General features: G+C 51.1%; 1 protein-coding gene across 1 annotated transcript in view; it reads left to right on the top strand.

The window, feature by feature from the left end:
• Nucleotides 1-16,505, top strand: part of SCAF8 (SR-related CTD associated factor 8) — a 172,526-nt gene that overhangs the window by 140,051 nt on the left and 15,970 nt on the right. The gene's annotated exons all lie outside the window — the stretch shown is intronic.

The raw sequence follows: 16,505 nt of genomic DNA, 5'->3' as shown, positions 1-16,505 counted from the left end.
GATTATCATATAACTACAATTTATTTTGATTAGCATGCTTTCTAGTCAATAGAAAATTGCAGAAGGTTATGGATAAAACAGCCACAGCTATCGGCTTTTTTTTCCCCCTTCAATTTATTGATTTTAGAGAGGCAGGGACAGAGAGAGAGAGAGAGAGAGAGAGAGAGAGAGACAGAAACACGCATCCGAGGCTGCACAGGCCCGACAGACAGGCCTCTGCACGTTGGGGTGGTGCTCCCGCCAGGGAAGCTGTCCTTGCAGGGCTGGGCTTTTCGATGGCATTTGTTCCGTCTGACTGCCCAATGTGGCGGAGTATGTTTTTACATACTCCACAATATTGTAGGTCAAAAAACAACAACCCAGCCTGCAAAGGAATCCACACACCTGTGTAGAGAACTTCGACCCTGCCTGGCACTTTCTGCCCCACTTGATACAGAAATAAGCAAAGATCTTTTTCCTTCTATTCTTTTGTAAGGAAACAGGCAGCTGGCTTACCTACAGGCTTAGCACTCACCGGGCCCTGTGCTCCCATCCCATCTGCCCCCCGCCCCCGGAAGGAACAGCACGGATCTGAGGATTAGCGTGGACATTCTGGTGCATATATGAGCAAATAATGATTTTGAAAGTCGAAATTAGGAAAAAGTAAAGTACACAGGAGTTCCTGGGGTTTTCTGTTCCGTGGAGGGGGTGGGAGGAGGCGGAGCAGAATGGTGGACAGAGCAGAACTGAGTTCTCAGGCCTCTTAGCACTCAGCCGGAGGGGTGTGGCCAGGGGCCCATCTGCTAGAAGAGGAACCTTTTACAAAACCCCACAGCACCATAATAAGGCAGAGGGGGCTGCCTTTGTTCCCTGGGTGAATTCCTTTTTCCGAAGGCCCTCCCTGCCCTCTGGCCCAGCAGCTGGACAGCTGTCTTTGAGATCATTCATGAATATGTAACAGTCCGCACTCCGTCGCTGGGCGGAGGAAAGCTTGCGAAAGTCATCGTCTCCGGGGACTTAGAGCACGTTGCGCTGGCTTTCAAAACAGTATTAGGTGACTTTGACAAACTGAAGCGGTTGGGTATTTACACAATTAGAAAGAGTCCTTGATGTGGGTGGTTTGGTTTTGTAAGGAACCGCTGGCCTCTCAATTTGAATTCGAAAACCGAGATCTCATTCAAATGAGATGGGTGGCCCTCAGCAGTTTCTTTGCGGTTAAATTCTTCAGGGGGGTCGGGGAGGACCCAAACATCTGTTTCAGGATGGTCTCCGCATAGGAATTGCACAAAAATGACTCGTTTTACCTGAGGCAATTCGTGTTTTAAATGATTTGGGGGTACAAGCAGTTAAAGTGGTCAAGTTTGATGCTTTCGAAGAAAGCCTTTTTCACTCTTATTAGTAATTTCTCTAAACCCACCGTTTCTGAACTCCTTTGTTGAAATTGGAGGCTGTTCCACACTATTGTGGCAGGCACCAGACCACATTGTTTTTAGGGCTGGGAGCTGGGTGTTCCCCCTTGGGACTGCTCACCAGGAGAGGGGCCTGGCAGGTGGGTGGGAGGGCTCACCCTGGGGGTGGGGGACGCCATGTGTACTTCTGTTTCATCTAAGGCACACATGTCTTTCAAAACGTTTTTAAAGTAGTATAGAAAAAAGGACTCTACCTGTGGGTAAAGGAAATCAAATGAATCTCATTTTCACACATGCTTGTGTTACTGAAAAAGGTAAATTTTTAAATCAAAATATAGAAACAGGTCAAATAGTTATTATTTTTTATTTTTGAGACAGAGAGAGACAGACAGGGACAGACAGGAAGGAAGAGAGATGAGAAGAATCAATTCTTTGTTGCGGCACCTTAGTTGTTCTTTGATTGCTTTTTCACATGTACCTTGACTGAGGGGCTCCAGCAGAGCGAGTGACCCCTTGCTCAAGCCAGCAACCTGGGGCTCAAGCTGGTGAGCCTTGCTCAAACCACATGAGCCCGCGCTCAAGCCAGCGACCTTGGGGTTTCGAACCTGGGTCCTCCAGGTCCCAGTCTGATGTTCTATCCACTGTGCCACTGCCTGGTCAGGCTCAAATGGCTATTATAGACAGTTTAAGAAGGATTATAAACTAGAAAAATGTATATACACATTTTATATCTATTTTTTTTACATACAGCTCAAGTACCATACTCAAGTATATTTTCTAAAAAAAAAAAATATGTCATATAATTAATACAAATTTTAAAATGCACCAGAGAATCATAGTCCTCGAAATAAACATAGTTTTCCAATAGCCAAGATGGCAGCCTGCACACTGGGAAGGAACTGCACACACCTTTTATAATTTCCCCGGGCCATCATGGGTCAAGAGGAGGCGGTTATTGGGGAGCAGCGATTGCTGTTCAGAAGATTTCTTTTTAATTTTATGAAAACTGAGCCAAATCTTATCTTACATCATCTTCAAGGCCCCTTTGTGAAGAGCTGTGCTGTTTGAAAGTTCCGCACGCAGTGTCGAGCAGGCTCAGTAGAGATACACAGCGGGCAGACTACACCGGGCGCCTCCCTCCTCTGGGTCTTGTTCCCACTCCCATTACCGACGGGAAGGGGAGTAAAGCTAGTGAGAGAAGGGAGGAATTTGTGCCGGAAGTGTCCGTGTTCTCAAGAGTTTCATTTTGCCTGTGCAGACGTAGGCACATTGGAGGTCATGGCAGAGTGACCAGAATCCACCTGGGGGACAGAGAAGCAAGACTTCAAAGGGAGGCCTGGCTGGAGACCACCGCAGAGGAGAGGTTGGCCCCGGGTTCCACCGTTAGAACTGGGGAGCGGCCTCCTCCCCAGAAGTTGCCACCTCCGTGGGGGCCAGGCCCTCCCCTGCCTGTGGTGGGTCTGGCCCCAGCCAAAGCCCCGTCGCCTTCACAACGGTCTGACTCCAGCCCACAAGTCTGGCTTTTGATAAAAAATGTTGTATCTTTGTGTCCAAATACCAGTATTCTTTCCTTTTTAATTGCTTTTAGAGAAGGAGGGGTGGGGAATGAGAAGTATCAACTCATAGTTGCTTCACTTCAGTTGTTCATTGATTCCTTGTCGTATGTGCCTTGACCAGGCGAGACTAGAGTTTCGAACTGTCACCTCAGAGTTTCAGGTCATCACTCTATCCCCAGGGCCACCACAGGCCAGTTTCCAATATTCTTTCACCCAACACATACTTGTTTACTGTGCTGAGGTCAGAGGTAGCACAGTGAATTAAAATTATGCTTGTGCACATCGCCAGGATCTGCGTATTAGAAAGGAACCTAGGTGTGCGTTGCACAGGAAGCAGACGAACACGAAAGAGGCTCACGTCAGCGGTTATACACCACTGTTTCCCTAAAAATGACTAGTGTTTTATTAGCTCAACTTGCCGCTTCAGAACAAAGAAAACCGTTCTGACATAGTTTATCTTTTCTGTTTTCCATCCACTGACAAGCATATTGTCTATCTGGTTTGAGATGCTAGGGGTTTTTATATTGGTGAGCCATTCCTATTCAGTAGTGTTGTCTTTCCAGGTAGGGGTTTAACCAGATTTCAGTGGCTTATCCACGCAATTCCCTGGGTTCAATCTCACCAAAACCTTCTCCAGTTGGACATTCTCGTAGCAGATCTTTTTCTCAACCTCTAAACTTTAGCCAGAGAACACGTGCTACCACACATGCTGCCACTCAGTTCAACATGAAATGGGACCAAGTTTTGACCATAGGCGGAAAGAAGGGAAAACTCAAAGTTGCTTGTCAAGCACGGTGGTTTCGGCTGTACAACCTTTGGAAAATTGTAAATAGAACATGAGAAGCTATTTGTACTATTAAGCCTCTAGAACTCAAAGTTTCTTGAGAGATTTCTTCTATTAAAAAAAAAAAAAGGATAGCTGATGGAACAAGAATACACTACAATTTGAGAGTAGGCAGAATCCTTAGGAACTTATTTTTGGCCCACAGTTTTCTGTAGCAAGTTCTTTAACCTTGGGGTGCCCGGGTTTCTTCGTCTCTAGGGTGGAGCTACCACGCAGGCCGTTTGCCCATCTGTGTAGCGAACATACTATGTACATTTCACAAGCAGTGACAGTGTGTGGAAAGCCCTTGGCACTGGAAATGGTGGCCACAGTTCTTTATCTTCTAGGGCAAAATAAAGCAGGGAAACTCCTCAGGTGACTGTGATGTCAGCTTCCTGAAGGTGAAAACAAGTCCGGTGACAGCCAGGCTCACCGGCCACATGGGATGCTTTTTTATTTTTTCCTCCGACAGTTGAATTGTTCCTCTCTTGCTGGCTGGTTGGAAGGTATGATACAACCCTATCCTCGGAGATAAGGCCATTGTGTTCATCTGTTTTCCCAGGATGGGGCGAGTCTGCCTGGGGCTTTGTGAACAGGGCCTGTGAGGCACATGAGTCTGAGAGAAACTGGGAAGGGGACACTTTTGAAAAGGCCAGCTTGTCTCCATGAGCGTGGTGGGCACATTTGCTGAGCCCCTGGTCACAGCCCCTGGCACACCCCAAGGACAGCCTTGAAGGGACAGAATGAGGGAGTGGGAGGGGGCTGTCCTGGGCTCCGAGGACCTTTGTGCATTGGACTCTGACACCTGGTTAGATTTTTAATCTAGTGAGTCTCTCTTCTGCAACTCCAGTCTTCTAAAATTTACCTATTGTTTTGCAATCATCTCAAATCCTTAACTTCGTTTAGGAAAGAATGAACCACAAACACAATGCTGGTTGGGATGAGGGCAGATTCTGCAGGCGGACTTGGGGGAGAACAGCGGGTCCACCTTGTTTCGTCCCTGTAGCCCTGGGAGAGTGGCCCTTTGTGGAGGGGGGAGAGGAGAGGAAGTTGCTGGTGTGATAGCCCCTCGACAGAATCACGAGGGTAGGGTGTCAGAGCTGAAAGGATCACCCAAGCCCCAAGGGTTCTTCATGCCAGGATGATAGGCCACATGCTCGCATATTGAAATGCGTCTTTGCTGAGGGTGGTGGCTTTTCATCAGCTTTGCAGAGAGCTTGAACCCTCCAGCACTTCAAGGCCAATCTTATCAGTCAGGAACCCGCAACAAAGGAACTGAACGGAGCCACGTAGGCAGAGGGGAGCCACGTGGGCGGAGGGGTGCTGCGTGGGCGGAGGGGAGCCGCGTGGGCCGCGTGGGCGGAGGGGAGCCGCGTGGGCGGAGGGGAGCCGCGTGGGCTGCGTGGGCGGAGGGGAGCGGCGGGATGGAGCGCAGGCGGCCACTCTTCTCTCCACCCCTCACGCCCCCAGCTCCGGAGTCGTTGTCGGACATGGGGAGGGGCCCTTGGAGTCACAGGTTTAACGAATTCACCCTCTATCCCAGCCCAGGTCAGACAGGCTGACCTGATTCAGAAGTATGTCTCCCAAAGGCTATAAAAAGAGGGCAGAACTGTTAACAGCTGTCGAAAATTATTATTTTAACGTGCAGTGGAGAAGGCGTCAGGCCCAGGGTCCCAGCAGGAATCCGGGCAGGCCACTAACTGTGGAAAGTGGGCGCCTTGGTCTGTTGGCGCTGCCCTAACAGGGCATCGCGGACTGGTGGCCTATGGAACAGAGATGTGATCCTCAGGGTGCTGGCGGCTGCGGAGCCCCAGGTCAAAGCGCTGGCAGATTCGGTGTCTGGTAAGCGCCATCTTCTCGCCATGTCCACCCAGGGCGAGAGACAAGGCAGCTCGCTGGGGTCCTTTTTCATTTTTATTTTTTAGTAATTTATTGGGAGTGACATTGGTTAATGAAATGATATAGGTTTCAGGTGTACAGTTCTATAACACATCATCTGTACATGATATTGTGTGTTCACCAGCCCAAGTCAAGTCTCCTTCCGCCACCGTCCTGGTCTTTTTTATAAGGACACAATCTCATTCCTGGGGCTCTGTCCTCGCAACCCTTCACTTCCCAAGGGCCTCCAAATACCGTCGCAGCCAGGGCAGGGTCAGGGTTTTTCCTTCTGAATTCTGGTGGTGGGGGGAGGGTACAGCCATTGTCTGTATCTGTAGGCAAAGGTTTAAAGGCAGAAAGATGGTTCTTGCATTTTCTTTTTCTTTATTTAATTTTAACTTTGGTTCTTTGGCCAAACAGGTTTCGCAGGATGAAAGAATCTGACAACTATCTGTGGGACTCTCTTAAAAGCTGACACAGCAATTAGAGGGGAAATGGTTCCACGCAGGGTCACAGGGTCACCTGTGGTCCGAGCTGTAGGTGTAAGAGGTTTCTGGGCTCCCTGAGAGCATCTTAGGGGAAAGGCTTTGGAGGGACCCCTCACCCCCAAGAGGGTGCAGCCTAGTGGTTAGCAGTTCAGGCTGTGGAATTAGCGTCATCTGGAGGTAACGTCCCAGCGCCACCTGGTGGAGCTGCCGCCTCTTCTCTTCCCCTAGGCCTTAGTTACCCGTCTGTAAAATGGGGACAAGCTGTGCCTGCTCACTGGGGTGGTTTTCAGGATGAAGTGAGAAAACAATTGTGTCTGACAGATGTCAGCTGTTCATTGTGCTGACAGTCTTATGCACCCTGACAACATGTCATCCCTTTATGTCACGCAGAGTTACTATTCACCCTACTAGGAAGGAGTCAGGCCTGATCATCCAAGGTCAAAGTCCATGATGGAAGGACAAGGTCTTCTTCATCAGCTGCTGGGTCCCATGACTGATCTCAAACTTTTCTTTCTTTCTTTGTTTTCTAATTACCCAAGTAAGAAAAATATGCTGCTTACAAAACCTAGGGGATATTTCAAAATGAATATGAAGTGATAAAAAAAAAAAGAAGCACTCAATTTTTTTTTAACTAAATAAGAACATCAGAAAAGCAAACAAGTCAAAGAAAGTTGTTCTATTATAAGATGCAAATAAGATGCCAAACCAACTTTTATTTCCTTGGTGAAAATGCCGTACACAAAAGGCTGAAAGTACTGGAGTGTCTGCACGGTCCCTGATCCCCTCATTTTTGTGAGCGGTGTACATCCTTGTTGTAAATGATTCCAACAGGCGTAGATGTTTGTAGACTGGTTCATATCTTTCTAAAACAGTTACTGATAATCTTTCTGTGTAAACTGCTCTGGCCTTCCCTTTTATGTGGTAAAGCCTAGAAAGTGTTTTCGACGTGCCTTTGTTTTTTTCGCAGGCCTAGTTGGCATGGCCTAGTGTCATGGTCTTCTTGTGACAGATGTTTGGGGAAATAGTATTTTGACAAGAGTGTGTCCTCCTCCAGGTGGTTTCTTAGCTGCTCCAGCAATGGTGGGAGCAAGAGGCTGACCTTGGGAGGACAGGACAACCCCTGTCCCATGAGGGGACATGGAAGGATGGAGAGGGCAGACAGGGACTGCCCCAGGGGACAGGATTTCCTTGTGGAGGCAGGAGTTTGGTGCCACTGTGCTGGGGACCAGTGGGAGCCCATTGTGGGTGTGCTGCTGCGGTCCCCGGCTGACCCCCCCCCCCAGGAGGGCAGGGCTGCCAGGGTCCCCGGCCGGGCCCCCTCAGGAGGGCAGGGCTGCCATGAGCACAGGGTCCCCTTTGCGGAGGGTCCACAGTGCTGAGAGGAGCACAGCCAGGGTTCAGCCCCTGCTCACCCCCTCACAGACGCTCTCATGCAGCGTGCAACTTGCACAGCCGGGACCCCGCAGTTCCACTGCAGCCGGAAGAGCAGGGATAAGAGGGAGCAGCCGGATCTTGCCGCGTCTGCCCAGATTTTGAGGGGCAGGTGAGCCGGAGGAGACGGTGCCGGGAGGCGGAGAGCTTCCGAACATGCCTTTTCAGAACGTGGAGAACATCTTCAAGCTTTCCCAAGGCTCGGCGGATGTTCTCCCACCGCTCCACCCCTCTCTCCCTTCCTCCTGGCTGTTCTCCGAAATTCTTCCCCCAGACAGGGGGGAATTCTGCTCACCTCTGAGCCTCTGCCCTCCCCGTCTGTCCCCAGTGGCGTGACCTTGGCTTCAAAGGGCCACAAAGGGAGCTCTCCACGGGTGCATCGGAAGAAGGTCATCTAGAGCCCGGCACAGGGGGACACCGAATCTCAGGTCCCCCGGACCCAGCCTGTTAGGGGCCTCGGGTGTGTGAGGACTAAGTGGAGACAAGGAACAGTTTGGGGTCCCTCTTGGAGCACCTGTCACCATCATGTTGGCTTCCCAGCTGCCTCTGTCCTTGCCGGTCCCTCCTCTTCCATCTGTGCCTGGCCCCCTACTCTCTCGTAAGGGCACTTGTCAGTAGATTTGGGGCCCTCCCAGATAATCCAGGGTGATTCTGTTTAGAAGTCCCCAGTTTACATACATCTGCAAAGACTCTTTTTCCAAATAAGGTTTCAGAGTTTAGGACATGGACATACCTTTTGGGTTCACCATTCAACCCGTATATACACCGTGATTCCAAGCCTGAATTATGTCCGAATGTTTGGGGTTTTTTGTCTTCCCTTAGGGTCTGCCCGTGGCTGCTCGCCAGCCCTGTGTAGAATATTAAATATTCTAGAGTGTCACTTGAGCAATGAATCTAGGACACAGTTGACTGTGAGACAGATTCCCCGTGAGGGTCCCAGCTCAGGCCCAAGTAAACTTACAAAAGACCAGAGGATCCTTGGGGTCCGTGGTTCCCTCTTACCTCCGTCACGGTTCCTAATTCCAACACCCACCGTCTCCTAGCTGAGTTATTATAGGACCTTCTGATTATTACAGCCCCTGCTTCCTGGCAGGCCTTCTCTGTGTTCTTCTTTCTACGCCACAAAGCAGTCATTCCCAAATGTGAGTCTGATTGTGCAAACACACACACATATCACACATTTCACACCTAGACACCCACACGCACCTGTTCCCCTCACTCAAGAATAAAACCCAGATCCCTCAGGTGAGGTGCGCAGGCCTCTCTGCCTCCCTCTCCCCCCACCCCGCCTCTAGAGCCGCAGCCACGGGCTGTTTTCGGGTCCCACGGAGGCGCCATGCCCGCAGGGCCCCTGCAATGATTTAGAGACATATATATAGTATTTTTATTTTGAAGGCTTCTGGCTCATATCCTATCAAACATAGTTTACTATGTGCACGTGCCTGCCACATTTGATAGTTTTTTGGTGCAAAAATATTTTAAAGGTTTTAGTATTTCAGCTCTTGAAATGCTTTGCCTGCGAGTGACTCCTTTAAATTAAGAGGGCCTGTGATTTCTTGGTAATCTTCCATGTGCCTGAGAAGTCTCATGAAGTCAGAGCATCTAAACCTGCATGTTTTTTTGTTTGTATTTTTTTTGTGTGTGTGTATTTTTCTGAAGTGAGAAGCGGGAGGCAGTCAGATAGACTCCCGCATGCGCCCAACCGGGATCCACCTGGCACGCCCACCAGGGGCCAATGCTCTGCCCATCTGGGGCATTGCTCTGTTGCATCCAGAGCCATTCTAGCACCTGAGGCAGAGGCCGCAGAGCCATCCTCAGTGCCCGGGCCAACTTTGCTCCAATGGAGCCTTGGCTGCGGGAGGGGAAGAGAGAGAGAGGAAGGAGAGGGGGAGGGGTGGAGAAGCAGACGGGCGCCTCTCCTGTGTGCCCTGGCCGGGAATCAAACCCAGGACCTCCACACGCCGGGCCGACGCTGTACCACTGAGCCAACCGGCCAGGGTCTAAACTTGCACATTAAAAATAAAAATACAGTGCAGTATTTATGACTAAGTCCTAACAATAAAATTGACAATGCATTTTATTTTGTTTGGATTATATTGATCAGTTCATAATTTCAGCTTTGCAGTTTTCCTTTCATATTCTGAAGCGAGTGTATTTTTTTTTTCCAGGACTCAACACTTTTCTCTAACATCCCCTTCCCAACCCCTGCCTTTGACTGGCCAACTTCTACTCATTCTTCAGATCTCAACTCAGATGTAACTGCCCCCTGGGAGCCTTCCTGACCCCTCCTTCTTGGTCAGCTTCTCCTGTCACATGCTGTCATAGCACTGAGCCACCCCCTGCAGAGTACATCACGGAGTGATTTCAGGACCGGCTCTGTGGCTGGCTCTTCACATTGCCCTGCAGGCCCCACACGCTGTCAGAGTTGTGGTCAGGGGCCACGTGGGCATGGCTGTGGCTAGTGGTCCCTGCTGCGTCCCTCTGAGCAGCTACCGAGAGCGGTGGGGACTCAAAATACTCGTAGTATTCTCCTTCTTCTTTTTTTTTTAATTTTTTTAAATTTTGTTTATTCATTTTAGAAAGGAGAAAGAGAGAGGAGAGAGAGAGAGAGAGAGAAGGGGGTAGGAGCAGGAAGCATCAACTCCCATATGTGCCTTGACCAGGCAAGCCCAGGATTTCAAACCGGCGACATCAGCATTTCCAGGTCGAAGCTTTATCCACTGCACCACCACAGGTCAGGCTTCTCCTTCTTCTTGCGTGCTTAAACCTTATGATAATAATCCAAGTATCTTTTTCCCTCATTTACATTAAATTTGTTGTTGTTTTTTTGACAGAGACAGAGAGAGTCAAAGAGAGGGACAGACAGGAAGGGAGATGAGAAGCATCAGTCCTTTGTTGTGACACCTTAGTTCATTGATTGCTTTCTTATATGTGCCTTGGTTGGGGGGCTACAGCAGACCAAGTGACCCCTTGCTCAAGCCAGTGACCTTGGGCTTTAAGCCAGCAACCTTTGGGCTCAAGCCAGTGACAGTGGGGTCATGTCTATGATCCTATACTCAAGCCAGCGATCCCGTGCTCAAGCTGGTGAACCCGTGCTCAAGCTGGCGACCTCAGGGTTTCTAACCTGGGTCCTCTGCATCCCAGTCCGATGCTGTATCCACTGCACCACCGCCTGGTCAGGCCATTAAATTTTTTAAAGTTAACTTTATCAAATGTATTAAGTGTACATGTTATTAAATGTACATTGGTTAATAAGTATACAGGAAGTCCCCAGGTTAAGAATGAGATCGGTTCTGTAGGTTTGAAAATGTTTAATTATTTTTATGCACAGAAAGTTAAAAGTAAATGCTGTATTAAGACAAATATTTGTCAAAGTTGCATTTAATAGCTAAATGTACCTTTCCAACTTTTTACATACAGAAGCAACTTAAAAACAAACCTACAGAACCAGTCTCTCTTGGAACCCGGGGACTGCCTGTATGAAGCTTTTAGGTGCACAATTCTAGAACACGTCATCTATCTATTATATTTTGTGTGCACCGCCTGAAGTCACCATGTTGGACCACCTTTTCTGAGGTTTAAACACAATCTGGCATTACTTGTCATTGTCTCTCGCGACTCATTCCTGATAGCACACAATGGGCGAGTCCAAATCAGGGAAACGAGATTCATTGTCTCAGTTGCCTGGACACAGACACTTCTTCCATGAACAGCATATGTCCCTGGGCTTTGCAGATTGTTCACCATCGTCATCGTCACCATCTCGTACACCAGTGCGCAGTGTTCTCTGTTCCACAGAACTCTCTGTGTTCCACAGCAGGGGTCTCCCAGGCCACTTACACAACCTGTGCGGCTGGTAATGGAAGCGACACGTCCTCTACGTAGTTACCTGTGAGGCGCAAGCGAGCCGCTGTCTGCAGAGCGTGTCGTCCCAGACCCAGACCAGTAAACATTCAACCCTTCCCAGCTGGCGTTGCTGTCGGTACCGAGGTTCTGGGAAGACTGCTTTAGTCAGGGAGTGCCGGCTTGTTAGTCCCAAATGGGCTCGTGTCACCGGGTGCCTCAGGGTCTGTGGGGCTCAAGCAGGTACCGGGAGCCTCAGAATGCCAGGTCACCTTAGGACTTGTAATCTGGACTCGAACCCCATAAAAAATGTTTGTTGAGCCTGGACCAGGTTTTGCTGTTTCTAGAGAAAGAGACAAGATTTTAAAGTGGTTTGGTTAAATGACCATGCCGTCGAACTCTGGGCGTTCCACCGGAATGTTCTGCTCGTTCCTCGAAGCTCGACTCTCTGTCCTGCCCTGCGGAAGGAGGTGTACCTTGTGCTTTCTACATCTTATTCTAGAAACGTGTCCTGAGTTCCTACTCAGGAAGGGACTGGGCTCGCCACGTAGGAGAATAAAACGCGGGATGTGGCACAGAGGTCTTGTCCTGGAGATGGTGGGAAGACCAGTGTAAACCCTCTCCAAGGCAAGGAGCAAGGAGGGGCTTCAGCAGAGGATCAGGAGGGGGCTGTCCCAGAGAGAGGGGGTATCTGTGGAAGGCGGAGGAGAGGGATGGAGCTGGATTCGTGGGAGAGCTGGTGTGGAAGCCGAGCTCTCACTAGGGATCGGTGAATGAAGTCCAAAGTAAGGAAACCCCAGAGCCAAAGCAGGGAGATGGGAGCGTGCGTAGCAGGGAGCAGGGATGGCTCCAGGTGGGAAAGTGTAGTCCCTACACAGATAGGGGCCAGGACCAGGGAACTCGGCAGTCTGCCTCTTCTTGGATCTTCTCTACGCACCAGGCACCACACCAAGCACATGAGATACCTTTTCTCACTAAACCCTCACGACAGACCTGCAAGTCCCGCTCTCCCTCACCTGTGTGGTGGGATGCAGACACGTAGGGTAAACTGCCCAATGCCACAGCTCATTTAAGTGGTGGGGCTGGAGCTGAGCCCCACAGCTGTCTACCTCCCTCTCTACCGCCCTGCCCCAGGACCGCCCAGACAGAGATGGAGAGGAGGACAGGTGAACGCAGGCAGGTGTTAGGTTCTCTGCTCAGAGCCAGAGGCGGCCAGGAGCCGGGGGAAGGGGAGCCAGGCTGTGTGCTCCGGCATGTTCCCAGCTGGGACCAAGGCCACTTCCTCTCCCTCCAGCATGGTGGCGGCCCGGTAAAGGCAATGATGAGGGAGTTGTTGGTAAAAATGGTCAAACCCAATGGAATCAGTGGAAGCCCTTTATCATTCTGGGGCTTCCTACTTTAGGGTTGCGGATAACTCGTCTTGCGTTTTGGGGCTGCCTTGGCCAGAGAGCTTGCACCCCAGGCTCCAGATGCTGAAGCAGGTGGGAGCCAAAGGCCAAAGGTCGCCGTTAGGAAGTCTGGTCTCGGTCCTCTGGCAGGAAGGTTACGGTGGGAATACTTCACCAAAACCAAGGGAGCTGAAGAGTTGAGAGTAGGACAGGGAGGTGGGGTGGAAGGGCGTGTCAGGACGTAAGCCTCGTGCCACATGGGCCACTTATTTAACCTTCAGTCAGTAATTATCGAGGCACCGGGATACAGTCAGGGACAAACCCCCATCCCACGTGGATGTATGTTCCGAGGCGTGAGTGACATGCACAGTCTGTATGTCCTAAGGAAGAAGGCCACAGACATGGCTAACAACTGTAGTGGCAGCAAGTGCCCTGACCAAAACGAGAGTCTGAAGGAGGGAGTTGGGGGGGGAGGGAGAACAAATCCCGTGTCATCAAGGCAAGACTCTCTGAACAGGTGACATTCCAGCGGAGACTGAAATCTGACTGGTTTGTTGGTGTGAGGGGCAGCCCCTGAGGGGTGTGCAAGTGGGAGAATGTTACCACTCTGATCACATCCCTCCTGCGCCGTGAGGGGGGGAGACGGACCACGGCCAAGTGTGGAGGCAGGGGGACCAGGTCACAGGCGCTCAGCGAAGATGAGACAAGTAGAAGAGAGAGAAGAGGGGGCAGTTTTGGACAGAGCTGCAGGAGGACTTCCTGGTGGGCCACCGTGAGGCTGTGGGGGGGCGGAGGAGTCAAAGGTGGCTCATGGATTGCCGAGTGGATGGATGTGGCAGTTTTTCTAGATGGAGAAAGTAGTCATCCACTCAAAGTGCCCCCCGTGGTGGAAGTCTGGGGTCTTGACAAGCCAGGGGATGAGGAGAGGGGGCACTGTGGGTCTGCTGGTCAGGGGCAGTGTAGGTGGGAAGCAGAGATGGGAATTCTTGGAAGGGTTAACCAATGAGGGACGTTAGATAAAGCCATTATTAGCACAGTGCAGGGAACATCGTGGTGAGTCAGTACCGGGGAGCTGGTATTGCATTAGGAACCGGCCAGGACGGAATAGACAGACCACAGAAGGGCAGGAGGGAGGCAGGCTGGGCAAAGCTGGGGAGACCCTGCAGGCTGTGTGTCCCCTTAGGCTCACCAAGGGAGAAGTAAGGAGGGAGTGGGTTTTCATCCTGAAAACATAGAGGCGTCAGTGGGCCCTGGGAGGTTCATGTGTCCTCCAGGCTCAGGGCAGGGGCTGGAAGCTTCTAGATGTCTGACTCTGGGCTGCAGCAGCTTCGGCAGCATTTGCCCATGGTGCCCAGCCCAGCTCCTGATGCCCACGAGCACGGGAGCCTGGGCATCCGGAAGCCCACAGCAGTTCCCTCCTGCCCATGGAGAAGGGGGTCTGCTTCAGTCCCCAGTGGCTTCCGCTGCCGCCCGCTCCTCGTCCCCTAGCCTCGCCGCTGCCGTCTGGACCGGTCTGGTCAGTCCGCTCAGACGCTACATCCAGGAACACAAGCATCGGGTTGCAAATAAGCAAATGAGAACTGCAGGCCGGTATTTTTCTGTGATCTCCGTTCTCTCTGTACCAAAATATACACTTGATTTTTCTTATAAACTTGCTTTTTAAACCTTTTAAATTGACAGGGGACCCTGATCTGAAATCGTAACTCTCAAATTTGATTTCCGCTGACTTGAAACAGGCATCTGACCTGAGTAAGCTGGACAGAGTCAGACCTCATTGGGAAGAACACGAATATTAGCAATGGGCAGCGCCTGTTTTCTTATCGGAAGACAAAGATCATTGCATGTGCCTATTGCACAGGACATCAGCTGTAATTATTGAAAGTTAACGTCTTTAAAAAACAGAACATGACATTTCCTGGCAGGTGCTTTAGAACTGCGGAGCACACGCACACACTGTTGTCTCTTCTCATGAGACCACAGACGTTTCCACAAGCCTCAGTGGCGGTCCTAATGCACACGGGTCCGTGGTGGCTGCGCTGTCGCAGACAGAGAGGCCCACGTTGCAAGCTGTAAGTCACGTGTTTCTGATTTTAGAAGCTTCCCGCTTATCACCTCCCCTTTTAAGTTCTCTGTCCAGGGCATATCAAGATTTGAAAAGCTGTTACAGTGAGGCCGTGGGGAAATGTGTTGTGTGGCTTCTGGTTTTACCCTTGGGCCCTTCCCAGGCCTCCCTGGGTCCCCAGGGGAAGGTGGGAAAGGACAGACTGTCCCTGTCACAGCTCACCCTTCTCAGGAAGGGAGGCCCAGCCTGGCCCTGGGTTCCCTGCTTCCCCGACGTGCCTGGCAGCCTCCCACCTTTACAGGCTGGACGGGAGGGTCAGTGGCCTGCTCTGCAGGGAAGGACCTCAGGGGAGTGGATCCCCCACATGGGGCAACTTCTAGAACCTCCCAGAAGGTTCTGCACTCCCATTCTCCAAGGAGAGACTTGCTTGTCCGAGGCACTTTGAATGGTCGAGAGGGCAGGCCTGGAAGCGGCTTCACAGAGCTGTGCCCGGGAAGGGGCGTCTTCCTCACGCTCTTGCCCGCCTACCCTCAATGGCCGAGAGGAAAAGCAAGCTCTCCCGGGGGCCTAGCGCGTAGCACTGGCTGGTCCCGAGCATTGAAATATGTTTGATCACCACATTCCGACTTGATCATAAAATCGTGTGCAAACCTCGCACTCTGTTCCAATGGATAGGTTTGTTTTAATGCACAAGCCACGGTTTGTATATCAAACTACTTAGCTCTGTGACTACATCCCCTCCCAGTCTTGACATAAAACCGAGACTCCGAGGAGGATGCTCAGTCTGTCCCAGGTTTGTCGAAGGCAGTGGTCGGCAGACTCATCAGTCAGCAGAGCCAAGTATCAACAGTACAACGATTGAAATTTCTTTTGAGAGCCAAATTTTTTAAGCTTAAACTAGATAGGTAGGTACATTCCTTACTGAGGTAGCGCCCGCACGTGGTATTTTGTGGAAGAGCCACACTCAAGGGGCCAAAGAGCCGCATGTGGCTCGAGAGCTACAGTTTGCCGACCAGGGTCTAAGGCTCTGTGTGCCTGCTGTCCCCAAGCCATGCCTGTGGAGCCGTGGCCCCAAGCCCACTGTGGTGGGGGGCCGTCCCGCGGGAGTGCCAGGCTGCGTGCAGAGGTGTTTCCGGGCCCTCCCACCAGGCCTTCCAGACCCCGCCCGCCCGCATCTTGCCAGCCCTCCGTCCAGTCGCCATCTGAGTTCTCCCACGCGGTGCCTCTGGGTTGGGTGTTTGCCCGGCACCCATTGTTTACCCTCTTAGAAGCTGAGATCATTATCTTCCTGCTTTTTTTCCTTCTCATTTTCCCAAAGCTATTCAAATCTCACAGACTTTCCTGCCCGTCTCCCAGCTTTGTTAGCTGTTGAAATACGTGGGCATAGGTGGGCATGTAAAACAAATACGTAAACAAACAAGAACAAGTAGACCCAGAGCTGACGTAGAAGTCCCCAACCATGCCCTATCGGTGGCTACTTTGCACAATACGCGTCACCTCCCCTGAGGCCAGGCTGGGCCAGAGGGAAGTGGAACCACCATCAGATTCCAAATCCAAAGTGTTCCTTCCACGCCTCCAGCACCCGGGCAGGATGCGGCCACCGTGTGCCAGCGTGTCTGGGTGAACTGTAAAAATCAGGCAGGTGACC

The sequence above is a fragment of the Saccopteryx leptura genome, chromosome 3 (assembly GCF_036850995.1).
Source record: "Saccopteryx leptura isolate mSacLep1 chromosome 3, mSacLep1_pri_phased_curated, whole genome shotgun sequence".
NCBI classification, from domain to species: domain Eukaryota; kingdom Metazoa; phylum Chordata; class Mammalia; order Chiroptera; family Emballonuridae; genus Saccopteryx; species Saccopteryx leptura.
This window is presented reverse-complemented; position numbering and strand designations above follow the sequence as displayed.